The sequence below is a fragment of the Rhipicephalus microplus genome, chromosome 3, assembly GCF_043290135.1.
Source record: "Rhipicephalus microplus isolate Deutch F79 chromosome 3, USDA_Rmic, whole genome shotgun sequence".
In the NCBI taxonomy this organism is placed as follows: domain Eukaryota; kingdom Metazoa; phylum Arthropoda; class Arachnida; order Ixodida; family Ixodidae; genus Rhipicephalus; species Rhipicephalus microplus.
In genome coordinates this window covers 263,980,044-263,994,382 of record NC_134702.1, presented here as the reverse complement: position 1 = coordinate 263,994,382, position 14,339 = coordinate 263,980,044, and the positions used below count along the sequence as shown (strand labels likewise).

Below are 14,339 nucleotides of genomic sequence, written 5' to 3'. Positions count from 1 at the left end.
TACAAACCATCGCGAGCATAAGGTGAATGTTTCATCTGTCATGCTGGAGGCAAGCTCAAGGTGAATTGCTCGTAAAACAGCACAGGTTAAAAGTGCCACATAACACTTGGCATCGCCTTCTTGCGTGCATGCTAAGAGTGGGCCAGCAAAATCTATACCAGCAACCTCAAAAGGGTTTGTTGGCTTTATCCGGTGACTCGGCAAAGGCGCTGTCGGAGCACTTCCTGGTCTGGAGGTGAATCATATGCACATGTTGCAGCTATGTATAACCTTTTTCACAAAAATACATGTGCGACAAATCCAGTAGCACTCTCGGAGCTGAGCAAGTGTCTCTCATACATAGGACTTGCTCATGTGCACTGATGACAACCAGAGCAGAGTATTGAATATTTGACTCCTGGTGGTGAATTCAGGAGTGACAAGTGGCCACAGAACCTGAGAATTATGCCAGCGTCTATAAATGAGCGAAGGTCAGCAATACGGGACGTGGGTTCCAGCATTTGCCCACGTGTCCGGCAGCTGAGTTCTGAAATAAATTCTTGGTCTTGGAGTCAATCACAGGGCTCAGCTCGTTGCTATCAGGTGACTAGTTTTTTTCTGTTTTGCGTCGGCAGTGGTCTGTAAATCAAAACTTGAACTGCTGCTACCTCGCTTCTGGTAGCTTCACCAATGTCAGGTGAAATTGTAGGTTGAAGAGGCCCCATGTCCGTTGATCATGAGTAAATCAGATGGATTCTCCAATCCTGGGCAATATCTCCACTGGGATGATTCTGTCTGGCACTTGGTATTCGTGATGCAATTAGCAACAAATCGCTTCCACTTCGTGTAGTCTCCTCGTATCCACGACGGTACAATCGTGGAGTCTGTTCGCATAGTGTATTCAATATAAACGCCGTTGAGTGCACTGCTCATGTATGTCAGCAGTCTTGCACCAACCAGAGCACCTAACAAGGTGCTTGATTGGGCTGGTTGGTGCTGCATGGTAGACGGAGAAAGTGCTTAACAGCGCAAACGACAGGAAAGGATAGAAGAGAACATCTCGTCTCTTCCATCTCCTCCTGTCGTTTGCGCTGTTAAGCACTTTCTTCGTCTACCAATGCGCCTAAAAGCTCCAGGCGTGATAGCATTGTTTTCTTAATGGGAGCCACCCGTGCCTTGGAGACCAGCAAGATGAGTCGTTCAGCCATAGCAGTGACGGTGTAGATTACGGCTCCGTATGCTGCTGGGCTGGTATCGCAGAAGATGTGCAGTTGCATTTCACTTGGCAGCTTACACCGTCAGCCAATATTTCCTGCAGTTGCGGAATCTGCCAAACTAGGTTTTGCCATTCCTGTCACAGGTCATCAGGTTCCTGTCACAGGCTCATGAGACCAGCAAGATGAGTCGTTCAGCCATAGCAGTGACGGTGTAGATTACGGCTCCGTATGCTGCTGGGCTGGTATCGCAGAAGATGTGCAGTTGCATTTCACTTGGCAGCTTACACCGTCAGCCAATATTTTCTGCAGTTGCGGAATCTGCCAAACTAGGTTTTGCCATTCCTGTCACAGGTCATCAGGTTCCTGTCACAGGCTCATCCCAGCTTATTCCCCATGTCCACAGTTCTTGGAATAATGCATGGCAATAGTGTACGGTCCAACGATCCGAAGTGGGTCAAATATTCGATGTTGGTGGCAGGACGAACCGACTAGTGTATTGTTTTTCTTTCATAAAATCCAATTCTGAGGACAGAGAAGCTGAACTCGTCTTCAGTGGGATTCCAGGCAACGCCAAGGACTTCAACAGATTACTCGTGAAGGACTACCTCTTTATGTTTGGGATATCACGCGGAACTGCCGTAGAAAGAACTCAATTCTGTCGAGATAGATAAAAGGGGTTTTATTAACTCTGACTGAGGCTGTTAAGATACTACTACAGTCGAGTCCACATATAACGGCCCCAGTTAAAAGGAACTTTCGCTTAAAACGAACAATATCCGCGTGACCGTGAAAATATACATTGGTTCAATGGTACAGAATCGCACTTACAACGAACGTCTCCGATCGCCGCTGATCGGTTACAGCGAACGGAGTCAGTGGTCTGCAGACTTCCCGGGAAACCACTTTCGACCACCGATAAGGCATCGGCGAGGTGCCCAAACATTCTTATTGGACGCCGACACTGCCTCCGCGACCCTCTAGTTGCCGCTCTCCCCGACCCATGGAAGAAGGTAAACTGTTTCCTTCCTCCATGCCCCGACTGCTTTTTGTTACGCACCTTTCCGTTCTTTGTCCCCCCGCCACTCTGAGCACCCCGGATCGCCAGACGAGGCCTGTGTTTTCACACTGTCATCGATCTTTCCAAGACCGGTCGGCCATCTACCCTGTTTTTGATCGCTGGTACTGTCGTTGACGTCGCCGGCCTGGAGTGACCAGATCATTTGCCAACATCGTCGACCCCCGACTGTATCCGATAGTCTGCGTCTAGTGCACGCGCGTACACTACCCCACCAACTTTGATAATTCGCATTTCGTTTCGTGTTTAGGACTTGTCATCACTCACTTCGCACTCGGCTCAGCAGCCTTCCGTGCGAGTGTGGAAGCGCGAAAACGGCTTTTAATCTGCGCAGAACGAATCGCGAAATATCGAAGTTCATAAGGCCACGCAAGCCTGCCGGCGCAACAAAACGATTTTTTGACCCTGGCCGCCGATTCTTCGAACACTGCCGTGTGCACCGATCCAGGCGGCCGGCTTTGACTTGTGCCCGCGTAAGCACTCTTTCCAAGTTTTTTTTTTTTTTTTTTTTTTTTCCCCCGGGTGAGTTTCGCGGACCTTTCAAGCAAGCTACCCAACCTGCCTTCTTCCCGTGTGTTTTGGTTTTCAAGGTCGCCCTCCCGCCGCATCCTCCCCTCTCTTTATCGCAACTCCATGCCTTTCCCTCGCAAGTCTACTCTCCTCTCTTGGTCACAACTCCTTCGCCTGTCTGCACCGCTCTGCAACGCCTGCCATGCTAGCTCGAATTAGTTTCGTTTTCTGACTGGAAACAGGCCCAGAGCTGTTCCACGCGTTCTGGCATGTGTGTCGTGTGTGCACGTCTTGCTCGCTCTTGGTGTACGTGTGTGGTCATGATGGCCGACGGGAGACTAGCACACTTTTTTCTGCCGTTCAACAAAACGTCGAAAGTGTGACCGCTTGACTTGAGCGTAATCCGCGCGTTAGGTGCCGCGTTGCGGAGCGCTTGCTCATAGCTGTTGACCACCTGGCAACCAACTTGCCACTTCGTGCGTCCCGGCATTAAGATGTGTAGATGGTGAATATTTCGTGGGCGGCGGTGATTACATGCGTGCCAAACTGTTCTCACGAGGCCGACTTGGTCGACGTCGAGCTCGATGCAGAGCCTGAAGCTTCCGAACAGAACCACTGTGGCTGCGATTTGTGGCAGCTCGTCGTTGACTCCGACCTGGGAGAGCGGGTGGGACATCTGTTGCGATGGTTTAATTACGGCCGATGATGATGCCGACATTGCGGAACCGTGCACGGATTGGGGCATTGTGAATGAAGTACATGACGAGAGCGATTTGAAGGAATGGGATTGTGAGAACGACGAAACTTCGGAGCCAGTGCCTCATGCAGCTTATTCCATGAGCCTCGGTGAACGAGCACCCTGCCGTTTTAAATGAACTCGAGACTGCCCTTATCGCTTCTGCTCTTCGAAACACGTGCATCACGGACTTTTGGGGCAAGAAAAGTTTGTGTTTTCACTCGCAAATTTTTTAAAAAGCTGTGTTTCATTTACTACGAACTTAGAGATACAGCGAACGGACGCCGTGTCATGCTCAGGTTTGTGATAAGCCGGCTCGACTGTACTACTGGGATGTCCCCATTTCTTCTCTCGTGCTTGTTCATATTTCTTTCTCTTCGTTCCCTGTGGGCCGGCTCCCAGGTGCGATGGAAACTACAAGCGAGGTGAAGGCTGTGCTAAATTATGTGAAGACTGTGTCACCACATAGCCCCCCTACAGAGTAGAGAGAACCATCAGGACTTGTAAAAATCTGTTAGTCGTACGTGACGCTCAGAACGTCTAGTGGCAGAAGAACATGGCAATGTTGGAGGTTGTGGACAGACGCTTGTGGGTGCACTGATGTCACCTGATTCACGAGAAGCGATGTATGCTGGTTTCAGCCCACCAATTGAAACACAGACGTTATTACCGTTCAAGAACAGAGACAAGTTTTCGTTGTCACAATGGAGAACTAGGAAGGGTCCACTGTAAGGTGGCTGGAAAGGCCAGCAGACCGAGTCGTCATGGAGGAAAGAGCGCATACATGTTGCTAACTCCTTGAAGATGAAAGGTGCACGCTTACGGCGGTGAGCTTCAGGTGATCGGCAAAGGGCAGTGATGTGTTAGAAGACGACTGACAAAGTCTGCGGGTTTTGACGTAGTGCTTAATGGCAACAGCAGCGTGAAATTCTCCTGGGAGATGGAGTGGTTCTCCATAGATGAGCTCTGCTGATGTAGCGTGTATGCCCGGCTTGATTGTGGCGTGAAGACCAAAGATGATGGCTGGAATGACTTCAAACCAGGTTGAGTACAGGCGGCACATGATAGCTGCTTTGAACTGCCAGTGGAAGTGCTCTACCGTTCCATTGGCACAGGGGTGGTAGCTCGTGGTCCTGAAATGCTGACACCAGGTGATAGGTCCGAGTAACCTAAAAAGATGAAATTCGAACTGTCGTCCTTGGCCAGTGGTGGCACGGCAAGGAGAGCCGAAGAAAGCAACCCAGCTGGTGAAAGAGGCGGAGGTGACTTATTCTATGGGGATTACTTAGCGGGGTTATGCCTTAGACGAGAGTATACTGATTTATGGGGGTGGGGCAGTAGCGATAGGGTCCGATTGGAAGAGAGGGTCTTTTGATGTTGAGATGAATGTGTTGAAACTACCCAGAGCGCTGAGAGAATGTTCCGAGTCGTGAAGTGACACGCTCGTGACTTTAGCACGTTGGCATTGAACACACGAGTGCACTCAGGTGCCGCAATTTTTCCACACGGAGGTCCAGACGCAGTGCTAAGCCACAAAGCAAGTAGAAGAACGTATGCCGGATGGCCGAGATTATGTGGCTGGTTGAAAAGGCCGTGATGATTAGACAGATGTACATAAGGTCTGCTTCCTCCTGTTGACATGTCACAGTGGATAATGGCTGTTGGCACAGGAATGGGGACTTGTAGTTGTAGTGGGGACCTTGTACAAAAAAGGACGAGCCGCCGTCCCCATGACGAAGCCCGCCCGTTCACCTCTTTATTCCGAATGCACACACTGCTCTGATCCTAATGATGATTGCCACTCCTCATTTCCACACAATTTGCAACATCCCCCACAATGAGGCCTTATGATGAACAGTTGCTGTGAGCACTAAGCACACAATGTTTGTCACTAATGACTTGAGGTCCCCAAGTCAATTCACATGAAACAATCCGGGTTTTCTCTTGCGCCCGGTTTCCCAGCGGTGCTTCCGACGCTTGTTCCATATCCGTGCCTTCGAACGTGTCACCTTCGATGAGCTTGCGCTCTCAATGATCAGTTTTTGTTGGCAGAAACATGGTTTCTTCTGCCAGGTTCTGGTGTAGCTCATTTTGAGAAGCTTTGTTTTTCAATTTCTTGCCTTGGCGATGTTCACCTTGGAAGCATTATCCTTCTGCTTCCACCCCGGACTTAATTGCTTCATTCGCAGCAGTGGCCCTGTCTCGATACACTTAATCGGCAGTAGGTAGCTTGTATGGTCCGCATTTTTTTTCGCCTTGATGTTTGCAGCTTATTCGTATAGCTCTTAGGACTAAAAAAGGCAGCCGGCTCCTAGCCCTCCCAGTTTTTTCTCTTGCATCTTTTCGCTTGAATGTGTCTTGATTTGCTTCTCAGACATTTCTACGCATGGCTGCGAGTACTGTAGAAAATCTGAATCTGTTGGCTTTGGCTTGCACCCATTCTTATCCCATGAATGCCCTTTAAGATCTTCAAAGGCGTCCCACTTTTCGACCACAGAACTTTCTTTCTCCACCGTGCGCAGTTGACTTGTGATTGTCGTGTCATTTGCTTCATTGATAGTGTATGCTGACGGGAGTTGTCAAGGTGTGGGCCAGTTCTTTGGAAGTAGCGGCTGTTCCATGCGTGCTTGGATACTCATTACGGTAGTGAAATCGGCAACTTTTGGGCTTCCAGTACATTCAGCGATTCGTCGCGAGTCTGAATTGTCTAGCTTCCATAGAACAAGAGTGCTGCTCAAAAAGCAGAGGCTAGATGGTGGCGCCACAGATGATAAGAGCACGTTAGTTTGTACTTGTCCTCCAATCTTTTGCCTTATGGCTTCCAAGTGAGCTTGCCAAGCATTGAATACGTCTGTGATCTTATATTACACTCTTACCTTGGCAAGAATGGTCTGGCATTCATAAAGGTCTGCTTCGCCCATCTCAGTTTCCAAGCGATTGATATTGTGGGGATCTGAGGCGCGCCCGCAACCATTTCGCGGGCATTCCGCCACATGGCCACACCCTTTTGCTTTTCTGCTCTGCTAACACCACGTGGCGGTAGATGGCGCCACGTGCGGGCGGCACGGGTTACGTGCGCGCCGAGGGAGCTGACCTCTCTCCTCCGTGGTCGGCGCCGGGTAAGCACGTGTTTTCTTTCGTCCGCGTCCCCTTTGGGAATCGCCGGACTGTAGCCTGCCTGGGGTGGCCTTTGGCACCTCGGCAGGCGTGTTTACTTGAGTGCTAGCTTCGATAGCGTACGCTAAGCCCACAGCGGTGCCTAGTGCTTGAAGTGGTCGTACCACACCGAGCCGCACTTGCCGTAGGCCTACGCGTACGAGGTTTGCCCTAACACTCGCGACCAGGCCCATTGGCCATCGTGAGAGTGCGCAGCATAGCCGCGAGGGACCTTTTCCCGACCGGCGTGTCAAAGCTCGCCATTGCCAGCTGCGACGTGCTCGCGGTTTTCCCCTTATTGTGAACGTCCGCGTGCGGGTGCCTTTGCTACCCACGTCCCGGGAGCGGACGTTGTACAGTTGTTCGGGGTGCCGCCAGAGGCAATAAAGTGTTGTGTATTTTGCATTAGAACACTGTGTTTGCCACACTGCGCTAAACGCCTTATTAGTTAAGCGCGCGGAGCGGTGCGCTACACGCGAGTAAACGGAGTCGCGGCCCTGTGGCTCGCTAAGCGTGAACCCGCGGTGATCATCCGCTGCAGTTAGTAGCAGGATCACCATAATATAAACTGCATCTTCTACTTCCTCTTCGATTTCTTCAAGAAGCTTGTAATGCTCAATCAAAATTCGATGAATATTTCAAAACTCACTTACTGATGGACGCTTCACGTGTATTAAACACTATGTTGGTGATGGCCTTTGTGACGGCCTTGTGCACTTCACTCCCCTTGCGAATAAGGCCTCCATTATCCAGCCCAGTGTCGGAACGTAAGAAATCACTGGCCGGTGTTGCGACGCGCGCCTCCGACGACGTTACGAAGGGCGCTACGAATCTCACCGCTGTAACCACTGTTTTGAAAGACGGCGACGCCAACACGGTCCCGAAGGCGCTACTGCTTCGAACTCCGCCGGGAAGGTCACCAGCCGTTTGGTAGCGTAGGTTTCTCAGCTCGCGACTGCTTCTGCGCAGAGCTGATAGACAGCGGACGAGACGACGGTGAGTTCAACAAGGTTTATGTACCGCATATATACAGAGGCTTTACAAATACGGCACTGGGGCCGACAGCTTAGAGACCCGAAGAGCCGAGCTCTCCTCTCTAACACATAGGTCTGCTCTCAAATGGGTCTGCTGTCAAAGGGGTCTGCTCTCGACGCGACGCAGGGCTTCTTTTATATGCACCGGATCCAACCCAAATGTCCAACCAGAAGCACCGCTGGTCGTGAGGTCAGAATCCTCCAATGCGGTTGCCGCTGGGCCGCGTCATTCTTTCTCATCGAATCTGGAGAGGCTGCGCTGCAGGTGGCTGCACCCAAGGACGAGTGACGTCGCCAGGCATTGCGTCAGACCCGCCAGACAGGAAGGCGCCGTTTGTTTACTCAACGGGCTCGCAGGCTGAGGTGACTCACTGCACGTGCGCGCCAGAAAGACGCCGCCGCGTGTTGACGCCGTTGAGTTGTTCGTGTCAGGCGGGCTCGCGGGCTGGCCTTGACACAGATTTCCTTTTTTCGAGGCATGGACGTTCGCTGCGGACTCGCAGGCATAACACCGGTCACGTCACGAGGTGAAGTCGCGTCAATAGTATCCGTCACAAATGCATCGCAGCATGAAGTTTCAAGTATTGTCGCGGTGTCATGCTTCTTGATCTGGTTTTGGGGAACGGTTTGGCTTCACACATCAGCTTCAACCAATGGCAGCGTCAAAACAATCCCTCAGGCTTCAAATGCAGTAAAAAAAATGGCAGCATATCCACGGAGTGAATGATGGAGAGTGGGGCGAAGAATTCGTCCGTCCATTCATTCTTGCTTCCGTCCGTCCATGCGCCCGTCAGTGTGACCGTCCATGTGTCCATCAGCCCGTCCGTGCGTGCGTCTGTTCGTGCGTCCGTCCCTGCGTTCGTCCATGCAGCCGCCCCTGCGTCCGTTCATGCGTCCATCCATGCATCTGTCTATGTGTCCGTTCATCCATCTATTCAACACTCCAAGTACCACCATCTCGCATCTTTTCATCATATATTCCCCATATAGAAGCACCGCCATCCAGCGAACATTCCAAGGACTAAACGAGAGGTGGCACATGCACACTTTCTTACGGCTTGCACTTCGGGTCCACTTCCCCCCTTTAACCACCTCGAGTTCATGGTATATACTAGTTCACTGTATTCATGGCACTGCGGCCGAACGCTCGCTAAACCTCTCGAAAACCAAGGAGGTTACGCCCAGCGAGTATGACATAGCAAACTTTTTCAGTCAGATAGTGCTCAATGTACATGCCAATGGCTGCTAATGGGAAATGAGAGGCGGAGAATTCGGCTTTTACTTTCTTACGGCTTGCGCTTCGTATCTACTTCCCATTTTTAACCACCTCGAGTTCATTCATGATATATACAAGTTCATTGTATTCATGGCACTGCGGCTCAACGCTCGCTAAACCTTTCTAAAGCTAAGGAGGTTACACCCAGCGAGTATAACGTAGCAACCCTTTCTTGTCAGATAGAGCTCAATGTACATGCCAATGTCTGCTAATGGTGATCGCAGCCTGCGCGTTATCTAAAAGCCGAATGCTCCTGTCTCTCATTCCCCATTAGCAGCCATTGACATGTACATTGAGCACTATTTTTTATTGTTCAACAACGCACAGAAGAAGTCTCTCACCGGCACCACCTTGGAGGTCAAAATGTTATACTTGTTACATACTACGGGGGATGAACGGGTGCCGCTATAAGGAGCTTCGCCCCTAAAAAAAAATCGTAAAGTCTGCTTGGTCTCACTTCTGAAAGTCCTGTCTCCCGGGTTTCACGGCACCAAAATGTTGACAAAAGAACGAGCCGCCGTCCCCATTGTGAAGCCCGCCTATTCACCTCTTTATTCCGAATGCACGCACTGCTCCGATTCTAACGATGATTGCCACCCCTCATTTTCACACAATTTGCAACAGACCTGCCCGTAAAAAGATTTTCTAGCTCTGCATCTGTCGTCTGAGCCTTGGCGATGACATCAGGTGTTATCTGCGAAGAGCCGATCGCTGCCACATGTGAAACTGAACCGACGACCGACATTCCTTTCCAGCAGGCATGTTCGATGATGGAGGTAAACTGGGCAACGAACGAGAGCAGATTCTGCTGCATTGGTGGAAGTTTGTCGTGACACTGAGAGAAGGCGTAGGTTAGGGCTTGTGTTCGATATAGCTAGTGCAGGGCTGCGCTTTGAGAATGAGGCAAAAATGTTGTACTGCTTCATATATTGCCAAAGTTCTTGGTAGTAGACTTGCAAACACGATGGGGCGGAGATTGCGGTTTCATCGGAGAAATTGGCCGAAGGGGTTCTTTCCGAGCTAGAGTTTCTTGGAGATGAAAGCCAAGGGTTTCCAGGCGTTGTTTAGTCATTGCATGAGGGCGGTGTCGATGAAAAGCCAGAGGCGTCCGTGAAGATATTTTAAGAGAGCATCTGCCACAGGATAGATGAGAAGCCTGGTGGTGCAGAGAGCAAGCAGCCTTGCATTCTTAAACTTCCGCTTTGATGGCCAAAGAGCGTCAGGGCCATTGATGGCCAAAGAGCGCCAGGAAATGATATCGGATCGGAGCAATGGTTATGTTAAATGGCTGTAAAAGGGCCTAAGATTCTGCGCTCTAAAGACGCGTAAGACATTATTTTTTAAAATCATGACAGTGAAGTGAAGCATGCCTGGTGAGAATGAGTCTTAAGTTATCATGACACCATAGAATAGGAGCGTTGTATTAGCACCGATACCTCGCCAGTGCCCTTGGTCCCAAGGGCCGGGAGACAGGTGCTCTCTTTGGATGTAGCATCCGCAGCAGCAGCCTCCTTTCAGAGGCCGTGCTACCGATCACTTGAGCAGATAACATGGAAAGTACCGTATTTATTCGACTATAAGGCGAGGTTTTTTTTCCAAAATGCATAGTCTCAAAGTCATACCCCGCCTTATATTCAAAAGAGCTTGTTCTGGACTGGGTAAAGTCAGTGCGGTGCCGAAAACCTGGGGCACTGCTCGCCCGGAGGTCAATGCTGGTCCTCGACGCATTCCGCGGGCACCTCACGGAAGGTGTGAACAAGAAGCTCGACAACCGGAGGGAACTGGTCGTCATTCCGGAAAGCCTGACAAGCCAACTACAGCCGCTTGACGTTTGCCTAAACAAGCCCTTTAAGGCACACGTCAGACGGCTGTACAATGAATGGATGGCGTCTGACATCGTGGCCCTGACGCCGTCGGGACGTCTAAAGTGGGCGTCCCCATCCATACTCGCCCAGTGGGTGGTCGACGCTTGGGCAGCGATCCCCGAAGCCATGGTTGCGGCATCGTTCCGCAAGTGCTGCATTTCAAATGCTCTTGACGGCACCGAGGACGACGACCTCTTTGAGTGCACAAGTGATAAGGAAGATTCGGATACCACCACCTCTGAAGATAGTTTCTAAGTTGCACTTTCGTCTCGCTCTGAATAAATATCTGTGTGTTTCTAAGTTGCACTTTCGTCTCGCTCCGAATCAATATCTTTGTGTACAGATAGTTGATGAATATTTGGTGTCTGCTTTGCTGAAAAGTAAGAAATTTAGTTGCCTTTTTTCTTTCGTTTCTTTCACCCTATACTAGTGTGCAAACTTTTTTTTTCTTTTTCTTGGGTCCTTAAACTTCCCCGTCGCCTTATAATCGTGACCGCCTTATATTCGAATAAATACGGTATTTACTTCCTTTAAGAATGCATTCAATGCATTATATTTAAAAAGAGGTTCGCGACCAATAAACATAGCTGGGTGAAGGGGTATGTGTTCCTTGTATGCTAGTGGAAAATGTTTTTTCCTGTAAGCCTCTAGCTCAGAGCATTCAAGGAGTATGTGGAGTACGGTTAGTGGACGGCCACATCTGTGACAGCTGGGTGGGTCACCACCGGACAAAAGGTGTGTGAGCGTGCTGTGTGTGTGTCCTATTCTAAGCCGATAGAAACTGACCTCTGTACGGCGCATTTTCGACGTGGGTGGCCAGTTACCGAGGTATGGTTTGATCAAGTGTAACTTGTTATGAGTTTGTAGATCCCATAACTTCTGCCAGTAAGCCCTGAGCTTTTTCCGTATGTTTGGTTTTAGGTCCATTATAAGAACAGCAACTGAAGAGTTGGCAGTGCTTCCATTATTGACGTGGCGAGCTGGTCGGCCAACACATTTCCTTGGATCTCGTGGTGTCCTGGCACCCAGCACACGACGATATATTGCTTGGAAGCATAGGCCGCGCAAAGTATTGAATAGAAGGATATCACTATTGGGTTTGTGTGTTCTTTTAGATTTTTCAACGGTTTTACGACACTCAGGGAGTCTGTGTATATAACTACCCTTGGCGTATTCAATTCTTTGATGTGTTTAGCGACTACGAATAACGCGTAAGCCTCGGCTGTAAAAATGGTTGTGCTGGTGGACAGAACGCCGGCATCGAGAAGGATAATATTCTGGACAGTCCTATTTATGTTGCAGCTCTAAGAGATACATCCCAATGTGTATGGGGGAGGCATGCTTTGTGACAGCTACGAAAGATGTGTCTCAGTCTATAACCTGCCACTGCCATGGCGGGAGCCGCAGAGCGGGGGGGGGGGGGGGGGGCTGAGGTGGTATTCAAGCAGTGGGATATCTGTTATCTGTTTCTTCAGCTAGGTCTCTAAACATGCAGCGAGAAAGGGCGTGCCATTGCGGGCCGATTGCAAAAAAGTTGAGAGCTGGACAGGTCGTTGATGATGGAATATGCGGGTTGCTCACTGTTCGCATTTACTTTAAGGAAATATATGTAGGAAGAATATGCTCTCTGCAGATGGAGTGACCACTCGTCCGATTCTACATAATAAAGGCTTTCAACTGGGCTTGTTCTAAAGGCGCCTGTGGACAGGCGGATGCCTTGATGATGAACAGGGTCCAACATTTTCAGAGCGCTTGGTGTGGCAGAGTGGTACTCTATTGCCCCATACTCAAGGCGTGAGCGTATAAGGCTTTTATGCAGATTCATAAGGCACTTTCTGTCGCTGACCCACGTTGTTCGTGACAGCACCTTTAGGATATTAATTGTTTTTAAGCATTTATTTTTAAGATGTTTTATGTGCGGTACAAAGGTTAACTTCACATCTGAAATTATACCTGGGAACTTATGTTCTGTGTTTACGGGTAGACGCTCACCCTTAAGGACCAGTTCAGGATCAGGGTGCAAGCCTCTTTTTCGTGAGAAAAGGACACAGGTGCTTTTCTGTGGGTTTAGTTTCAACCCGTTTTCATCAGCCCATTTGGATACCTTGTTAAGGACGAGCTGAACCTGTCGCTCACAGATCCCAAGAGAACACGATTGAAAACCTATCTGCACATCGTCGACATATGTTGAATAAAAGATATTACGTGGGATGTACAGGCGGAGAGAATTCATTTTTATAATAAAGAGCGTACAGCTGAGCACCCCACCCTGTTGCACTCCGGTTTCCTGTACAAATGTTCAGGACAGAACATTGCTCACTCTAACGCAGAATGTACGGTAAGACAGATAGTTCTATACCCTTCCCAATCAGCTGAGTCAATCTTCCATCGAGGAACCTGCAGGGGTAGTTGATCTTTGTTCGGCGCACTCAGGATGATTGGGAAGTGGTCACTCCCATAAGGGTTTTTAAGAACTTTCCAATTAAAAACAGGTAAAAGGGACGGTGATGAAATGCTAAGGTCTATGGAGGAGTACGTGTTGTTTGCAAGGCTAAAATACGCAGGCTCCTTTATATTTAAAAGACATAAACTAGAAGAGAAAAGGAGCTGCTCAATGAGACGTCCTCGCGCATCACAGTGAGCATCGCCCCACAGGACATTGTGTGCATTAAAATCACCTAGAACCAGAAACGACTCTGGGAGTTCATTTATTAATGATTCTAGATCACGTCTGTGTAGCTGTTGATGCGGTGGTTTGTACACAGAACATATGGTAATCAGTTTATTAAAAAGTACAGCTCGAATGGCCACTGTCTCAAGGGCCGTTTGGAGCTTCAAGTGCTGGCATGCTATACTTCGATCAGCTATAATGGCCACACCAACAGATGATACGACAGCACCCTCCCGGTCTTTTAGAAAATAATATATTGCCGTAGGAAGTCCTTGTGGTTAGGAGTTGAGTGCGTTTCTTGCACACATAGCACTTTCGCGTTAAACTTACTCAGAAGTTCTTGGAAGTCATCTAAATTTCTAAGTATTCCCCTTACGTTCCATTGTATGATTTTGTCCATAGTGGAAAAAAAGAAAATGGAAAAAGTGCTGTGTGCAGAGAAGACGGAGATTAGCTCATTTTACAGGGCCTTTGTCAGGCCCTGTAATCGGCGTTTTGTCCTTTTTGGGGCGGTCGAGAGAAGCTCGCCGTTCCTTCGGCGCTTCCTGCGCCGTTTGGCTTGAACTGGTGTCCATAGCCTCTTGCGAGACACTGGACGGCCGCTCTACAGAGCGATCTGTGCGTCGCTTAGACTTCGCCTCGATCGACGAAGTCTTTGTCCCCACTGAGCTGGGGGTCGATGAAGCCCCTTTGGCCTCGTGATTGCCCTGGCTGCTGCCAGAGCTTGTAGAGGTCACTGGTGTGGACAGGCTGAATGTGGGCAGGACAGCGCTGGCTGCTCCCGCTGTAGGGACTTTTGGCGTTGGCCTCGGCACGCTAG

General features: G+C 49.6%; 1 protein-coding gene across 4 annotated transcripts in view; it reads right to left on the bottom strand.

The window, feature by feature from the left end:
* rngo (DNA damage inducible 1 homolog rngo) overlaps positions 1 to 14,339 on the bottom strand; it is a 116,950-nt gene that overhangs the window by 54,123 nt on the left and 48,488 nt on the right. The gene's annotated exons all lie outside the window — the stretch shown is intronic.